Below are 8,611 nucleotides of genomic sequence, written 5' to 3'. Positions count from 1 at the left end.
CCTCCACTGAAGCCTCTGGCGTGGGCCCCTCCCCTGGACTCCAGCATCTGCCACCCCCTCTTCTCCAGATGCCCTCCCCACCCGCGGCTGCCCTACTCTGTGGACTTTCATCTCCTCTGAATGTTCCATGTCCACTGTGGGCCTAGCACCATGCATCTCTGGGCCATGGCACAGGGGCCAATGAACACTCCCTGCCCCCAGTGCAAAGCCCCAGGACATGTCCCCTGCGGTGCCCATCCTGGGTCCCCCGTGTCTTCTGAGCCTACTCCCACCTTCCCCGGGCAGCTTTTCAGTGGGGGGCGGGGGGAGTTGTTCTGGCCGGCCAGTCTCCACTTTGTCAGACATCCCCAGTCCTTTCGTGGGGTGGATTCTGAGATGTGTTGACTGGAAAGAGACCTGCCACCCCAGTAGAGGGCCCCACAGCTCTCTCTGACACCCAGGACGGCAGAGTGCCTGCTGGCACCTGCCTGTGGGGGCTGGGTGGGAGCAGCACAAGGCCGTGAACAGCTCTACACACACGAGGCAGGACAGCACCGCACCCAGGGCCTGACCCACCCGGCTTCTAGATCAGGCACCGGACACAGCCACGGGAGACACATCGCCATGCACACGCCAGGCTTTCCTCCAGGGACAAGAAGCAAGGGCCATTCCTCAGACGCCCGGAGCGGCAGCACGTGTGGGGGGCAAACTACGGCCCACCCGCAGCTTCTTGTATGGCTCACCAGATGCAAGTGGGTTTTACATTTTTAAGACATGGTAAGAAACAAAAACAGGAACACATGATATGTAACAGAGACCATATGTGGCCTGCAAAGTCTAACATGCTTACTTCTCAGCTCTTTACTGAATTTGCTGGCCTCTCTGATGCACAAGGCACGGTGCTGGAGGGCGGCCCACCTCGTGCGCACGGCCGGCTTGCTTCAGCTCCGGGACTGGGGTCTCGCGCAGGCCTGCGCTCCTGCACAGGACGGCCTCTGGGCGCCACTGAGCTCTCCCTCACCTCCACCCCCTGCAGAAAGGGGGCAGGTGCATGGGCCCACCTGGCCTGCGGGTGTCTCGGAAGACCAGGCAGCCTCTGAGACGGGTGCTGACAGCATGAGGCCGGGCCAGGCGGCCGCCACCGCCCCTCTTGGCTGTCTCCACACCCAAGGAAGCACAGGCCTGCTCTCACCTGAGCCAGAAAGCAGAGGCGTGGAGAGATGCCGCGACCCGTCCAGGGCTGCTGGTCATGGAAACGGAGGAGCTGACGGTGCGCGGTGCTCCGTGGCTCTCCCTTCGCCTCTGACGGGCTGCGCTGCTCACAAGCGAGGTGCTGCAGACGGGGACATTCCCAGTGAGATGCGCGGCTCCTTACACTCCTGGACGTGTGGACCGGGCAGGACAGCTTCCAGGACCGAGCTCACTCAGGTGGCAACACGGGGGCAGGAGGGGGTGGGTGCAGCAAGGAGAGAGGGCGGCATGGATCCATGCTGCCTCCAGTGTGGATGGGGCGTGGAGGCCAACCTGTGGGCTCAGGAATGGGGTGCCAGCGGCAAGAGTGTGCACTCTGGGGACAGGCCCAGGTGCCATCCTGAGAAAGGCCAACACCCTTCTGCCTCTCTGTCCTCCCTCCCGCCCCTGCAGCGTTCTGGCTTGGGCGTGCGGTTTCCCTCTGCCCCTTCTGTACGCCGGCCCCTTTCTGTGGCACAGACTTCTCTGTCCGTGTCCCCCTTGGGCGCCACCGCAGGGCCAGGTGCCTGCTGGTCTGGGAGTCAGATTTCAATCAGAAGCTGCCCTGCCCTCCAAGAGCCGGCAGTCTGGTGGGGACACCAACGCGCAGGCCCCTGGGCCCCATCATGGATGTGAGTGCTGTCCTAGAAGAACGGGCCCAGGGAGGTCACTTGGCCTGGAGTCTGGAAGGCTGTGCAGGGGTGCGGGGGGGGGGTCTGGGACGGGCCCAGGAGGACAGATGTCACTGGAAGAAGGGTGGAGACAGAGCAGGAGGGGCTCGGAGGTGTAGGGGCCTTGGGCCCCGATAGACCCTGGGACTTGGAAGGGGAGGCGAAGGTGTGTGAGGCTGGGGACCAGGGGAGGAAGAGCGGACCACATGGCCCAGGAGCCCGAGCAGAAACAGATGGTGGGCATGGATGAGGAGCGAGGCAGGGGCCACGAGACAGGGAGCCAAGGCCTCAGCTTTTCACCAACGGAAATCAAGGCTGAGCTCCCAGGAGAGCCTGCTGGGGCTTGGGGAGGGCATCGCGTCCTACTCACAATTGCCAAAACTGGCACCAACCCGAGCGTTCCTGGGAGAATGGACCCACAGGCCGTGGCCAGTCCACTCAGCAGGAGCTCCTGAGCCACGGACAGGAGCAACCGTGGACACACACGATAGCGTGGGAACATCCAGTGGGGGCCCAGAGCCTGTGGCTGTGTGACAGCTGAGAAGGCAAAACCAGAGGACACAAGGGCGGGCTGTGCGGGGACAGCGGGAACTTCTGCACCGTGGTGGTGGGTACGTGAGTGCGTGTTTGCAAAACTTGGAACGTGAAAGGTCGCGCATTTGACTACATGATCTCAATATACGGGACTGCAAAATAAGCACCCCTGGGTGGGGGGAGGCGGGCTTCCTGAGGGAGGCAGCTGAGCTGTGGTGGCTGAGGAGGGGCTCCTCCAGACCCGCTTGGCCCTGGGAGCTGGGGAGGGACACATCGTGGAGCTCCATGTCCTCCGGTCACCCGGTCAGCGCTCCAAGCCCAGAACAGCCTCAGCAAGGAGGGCCCTAGCTCCTGCCGCTCTTCGTCCCTCTCCCAAGAGTGCCAAGAGCCACCTCCTCAGCCAGCCTCAGCTCAGGGTCAAGGGAGGATCCCAGAGGAGAAGACAGGCCCCGCCTCCCAGGAGCCCAGCTCCACAGCACACCCCCCCTCCGTCTGGGTTCCGTGGGGAGGGGACATGCCCTGGCCCGACTGGATGGCAGCACCTTGCCTGCTGGGGAGGGGTGGGCCTCCAGGACACTTTCCTGTATCTTACGGAGAGACATGTGCCTGTTCCAGGCTTGCGGAGCCCCCTGCGGCAGCAGGGAGAGGGCGCAGAGGGCCCGGGCCTCTCCAGCACCTTAGGCACAGTCGGGGGCCCAGCCTGGGGGAAACGGGGGGCCTGGAGTTCACACTGGGGCAAGAAAGTCAAGACATGGGCTGTTTCTGCTCACCTGTGTTTGTGGATTTAAAACACTGGACGGGGTAGGGGGGACCTCTTTGAAATTTGGCAGCAGAGTGACCCTAGCCCTCTCCTACAGTCCAGGGACAAAGAAGGATTTGGTCTCAGAACAACGGGCCGGAAGCACCTCCACACACTGCTGCTTTGTCCAGAATTCCCGTCCCTCCATTTCCCGACTTTCCGTAGGCCGAGCCCGTGTCCTCCCTCTTCCCAGAGCAATTTGGCTCTGAGGGCCCGCAGCTCCCCAGATAGAGCCGGTCCTGCCTCCCAGGGCCACCTGCATCCTTAGGGGGACCGGCCTCACGTCCGTGTTGCCCGGCCGGGGCTGGAAGGGGCCGCAGGGAGGCCCGCGTGAGGGACGGGGGGCGGGGAGGGTTGGAGAAGGAACATGGTCCCGTGTTTAATGCAACTTCCTCCTCCCGCGCAGACACAGACCTTCTCAAGAGCCATTTCTTGTTTGCCAAGGGTTTCTTTTGCACACGGGGTTTCTTCATGACTCACAGTCCCTGGGTGGCGGCCAGGAGGCTCTGTCAGAATTCCCGGGGGACGACTTCCGGGCACCAGCAGCGCCCTTGCGGGGAGGTGGCAGGCTGGACACTCTCCACAGGAGCTCAGTAATTAAACTGAGGTTTCTGTGCCTTCACATTAGTTTGTGAATGCCAGTTGTCAAGGTTCTTAATTGTTGAAAAAAGTAATCACGTGGCTGAAGCAGCTCAATGTCCTCTGAACCCTTCAGACAGAGAGAGCAGGAAGCCAAACATCTGGCAGGAGGGCCTGTGCTCCGAATGGGCGGCGACCAGGGCGTCCACGCATGAGTCAGGGTCTAGGAAAGCAGTCTTTCACTCTTACCAACGGAGCAGGGAATGTGGGGCATCAGTTAAAAAGCAGATTTTCCCAAATCAGTCCTTCAGAAATCCTCAGGAAACAAACATTTGAAATCAGAAATGCATTTCACTTCATGTAAAGATAGTTTAGATTGTAGAAAGAGAGCTCCCACTGCAAAAATACTACAACGCAGAGGCTCTCTGGAGACCAGCCCAACAAGCAGCAAAGAGCAGCGGTGAGCAAGACACTTCTTTTTCGCTTTAAAAACACAGCACGGTTACGCTGTGGGCAAACTCCTATTACAGAAATTCAAGTACAGTTAGAGCTCCAGCGCCCCTTGAACACGATGGCCCATGTGTCCCCTCCCAGAGAAAACCCACGTGACCACTCCAACGTTCTTCCTTCCAAGACACTGTTTCCTCTTTCACAAACATAGTCTATTTTCTAGAACAGAAAAATTGGCACACGTTATTTAAAGTGTGCAACTTGATACCTTCTGACATGAAACCATGAACTTCAGCCAGGAACCCAACACCACAGTCACTGCCGTGAACGGGCACATACCCCGGGGCCTCCCCTGGCCCTGGACGGCCAGACCTGTGTTTGGTCACGACACATTGCTCTGCATTCCCTAGTTTTATGTACAGGGGGTCACATGGCGCGTACTCCTTTGTCCGGCTTCTTCCACTCGGCACCGTGAGGCTGAGGCACTCCTGCTGTCATATGAATCACTGAGAGTTCACTCTTTATACTGCGTGGCATCCCACATGTGGCTCCACGTGATGTGGTTTTCCATTCTCCTGTTCACGGACATTGGTGCTGTTTCCAGTTTTTGGCTATTCCACGCAGAGCTGCTACAGACACTCCCGTACAAGTCTTTCTTTTTTTTTTTAAGATTTTATTTATTTTTATTTGACGGAGAGAGAGACAGCCAGCAAGAGAGGGAACACAGCAGGGGAGTGGGAGAGGAAGAAGCAGGCTCACAGCGGAGGAGCCTGATGTGGGACTCGATCCCATAACGCCGGGATCACGCCCTGAGCCGAAGGCAGACGCTTAACCACTGTGCCACCCAGGCGCCCCCTGTACAAGTCTTTGTTGGGATTATACATTTTTTCCCTGTGGATAAATGACTAAGAATGGGATGGCTGGATCACACACTTCTGAAGCTACTGCCACACTGCTTTCCAAAGTGTGTGCCAGGTCATATCCCCACTTGCAGTGCAAGTTCCCATTTCTCCATATCCTACCAACACCTAGTGCACCCCGGCTTCTGCATTTTCAGCATTTTACAAGGTGTGCAGTGATATCTCCTTGTGGTTTTCATCTGCATTTCTTTAATCCCAGTACAGTTAACATACAGTATTATATTAGTTGCAGGTATACAATATAGTGTTTCAACACTTCCTTACGTTAACTGGTGTTCATCACGACAAGTGCCCTCCTGAATCCCCATCGCCTGTTTCACCCACCCTCCCACTCACCTCTGCTCTGGGGACCAACAGTGTGTTCTCTGTAGTGAAGAGTTTGTTTCTTGGTTTGTCTTCTTTTCCCTTGTCCGTTTGTTTTGTTTTTAAAATCAGTTTGTCAATTTCTGCAAGAAAAGCTTGCTTGGACTTTGATTAGGATTGTGTGGAATCTAGATCAATCTAAAAGGAATGTACATATTAACAATCTTGACTCCTCCGACTCATGAACAGTTGTCTCTCTCCATCTTTTTAGGTCTGTTTAAGTTTCTCTTGGAAATAATCTGTAGTTTCGGTGTGGAGATGTAGTCAGCTGGATCGTGCCACTCACCCTCCCCCTGCTCCGTTGTCTGTGTCCTAGTCCCCAGAGCCTGAGAACATGAGTTTATTTGGAAAAAAGGTCTTTGCAGTTGTACTCGAAAGTCTCAAGATGAGATCATCCTAGATTATCCAGATGGGCCTAAATCCAATGACAAGTGTCCTTATGAGAGTTCCATAGAGGACAGAGAGAGAGAGAGAGAGAGAGAGAGAGGAGAAGGCAGTGTGAAGATGGAGGCAGAGATGGGCCAAATATGGCCAGAAGCCAAGAAACCCCATGGGATGCCTGTGGCCGGCAGAAGCTGGAAGAGGCAGGAAGGATCTTCCCCTGGAGCCTCGGGAAGGAGCGTGGCCCTGCTGATACCTTAATTTCAGACTTCTGGCCTCTAGAACTGGGAGAGGCAGAACAAGTTTCTGTGGCTGTAAGCCCCCCAGTTTGTGATAATTTGTTGTGGTGGCCCTTGGAGATAGATGGAACAGGTGGCTCACATTTTCTGTCAGATTTATCCCTTAGGGTTTGACGCTCTGGTAACTACCATTGTTCAACTTCAGGCTCTTTGCTGCCAGTGTACAGAAATTCAGTTGGTTTCCATGAACTGACCTCGTGTCCTCCCACTTCACTAAAGTCACATAATAGCTGTCATAATTTCTTCTGTAGATTCCATCAGATTTTTTACATGGATGGTCATGTCTGAAAATAAAAACAGTTTTACTTTCTCCTCTGAATGCCTCATATTTCTTTTTCCTGCCTGATTACACCAGCCAGAAGCTCCAGCACAATGTGAACAGGGATGGGGGCAGCCCTCCCTGAGTTGTTCCTGATCTTAGGGGGACAGCGCTCTCCTGTTGTCCTCTACCCTTTTCCTTCTTTTATCCACATTTGTTGATCCCTTCTGTGTGCCAGGTGTTACACTGAGTGGCAGGACCACAGAGGAGAAGAAAGAGAACCAACAACGGAGCATCACATGTTTAAGTGTTATGAGAGACAGACACATGTGTGCACAAGCACGTGACAGGAGAGGAAACACAAATGGCCCAGAACATGTACAGATAACTCACTGGGACACTCTCACGCCAGCTGAATCTGGCAGAAACCAAGAAGGCAGCCAGTACTAGGTGTTGGTAAGGCCACTGAGCAATGGGAATGCTCATTCACCACTGCTGGGAGGATAAATGGAGGCAATCATTTTAGAAATACCTTGTCATTTGAGAAGAAAACTGGACATGTGCATGTCCTAAAGCCCATAAATTCCACTTGCAGCTCCACAGCCTAGAAAAACTATGTGTTTATATTTATCTATGTTTATATTTATCTACAAATATAACCATCCAAGTGTCCATCACAAGTCAAAGGGATAAATTGTGGGGCATCCACACAATGGGCTGCCACAGTGCAGTGAACACACAGGAACCGCAGCACCACACACCAACATGGATAAACGTGAGGAAAATGTTGGGCAACGTGAGCAAGTCACAGGACAATACACCCTGCATTCTTCAATTTCTACAGAGTTGAGAAACAAGCAAATCTAAGCAATGTGCTATTGGAGGAAATGCGATAGAGAAAAACAAGGTACAGTGGAAGCACTGAGGAGTGCAGTGGTCAGCCTGGGCTGCTATAACAAACACCACGGCCCGGGCTGACACGATAGAAATTTATGTTCTCATAGTCCTGGAGGTGGGAAGTCCGAGGTCCAGGCACGGGCAGGCCAGTTTCCCCCAAGGCCTCTCTGCTGGTGGGTAGACACTGTCTTCCCCATATCCTCACGTGGTCGTGGCTCTGTGCGTGTCCACATCCTCATCTACTCATCTTCACAGGGACACTGGTCATGCTGGACTAGGGCTACCCTAGTGACCCCGTCTTCACTAATTACATCTGTAATGACAACATCTCCAAATACAGTCACATTCTAGGGGACAAGGGGTTAGAACTTCAACATGAATTTCAGGACATAATCCAGCCTGTAATACCCCTCCATCTGCTTGGGCTGTATAGTCAGAAAGCTGAATTTGACTACATTTAACACACTCTGTTCCAAGGAATTAGAGCTGAATTTTGAAGGATGTTCACAACTGAGTGACAATGTTGAGAATTAGGCTTCCAGCATTAGTTCCAAGCATGTGCTAAACTTGGCACCTGATGGAGGGAGAACAACTCAAAAAATGACCCCATGTGCCCCGGCAGCAGCAGAGCACCATGCACAGAGGAGGAAACGGCCTTGCTTGATGAAAGAGAAGGAGTTTCACACCGGTCTCTTCCACTTGTTTTGAAGTCCATTAGGAGCATAGAGAATATTCTTAGAAATTAATTGATCATCTACATACAAATGGCTAACAGACACATGAAAAAGTGTTCAAAATCATTAGCCACCAGGGAAATTCAAATCAAAACCACACTGAGATACCACCTTACGCCAGTTAGAATGGCAAAAATTGACAAGGCAGGAAACAACAATTGTTGGAGAGGATGTGGAGAAAGGGGATCCCTCCTACATTGTTGGTGGGAATGCAAGTTGGTACAGCCACTCTGGAAAACAGTGTGGAGGTCCCTTAAAAAGTTAAAAATTGAACTACCCTATGACCCAGCCATTGCACTACTGGGTGTTTACCCCAAAGATACAGACGTAGTAAAGAGAAGGGCCATATGCACCCCAATGTTCATAGCTGCATTGTCCACAATAGCCAAATCATGGAAGGAGCCGAGATNCCATTGTCCACAATAGCTAAATTGTGGAAGGAGCTGAGATGCCCTTCAACAGATGACTGGATTAAGAAATTGTGGTCCATATATACAATGGAATATTACTCAGCTA

The sequence above is a fragment of the Ailuropoda melanoleuca genome, chromosome 17 (genome assembly GCF_002007445.2).
Source record: "Ailuropoda melanoleuca isolate Jingjing chromosome 17, ASM200744v2, whole genome shotgun sequence".
Lineage (NCBI taxonomy): Eukaryota > Metazoa > Chordata > Mammalia > Carnivora > Ursidae > Ailuropoda > Ailuropoda melanoleuca.
Note: the sequence above shows the minus strand (reverse complement) of the source record.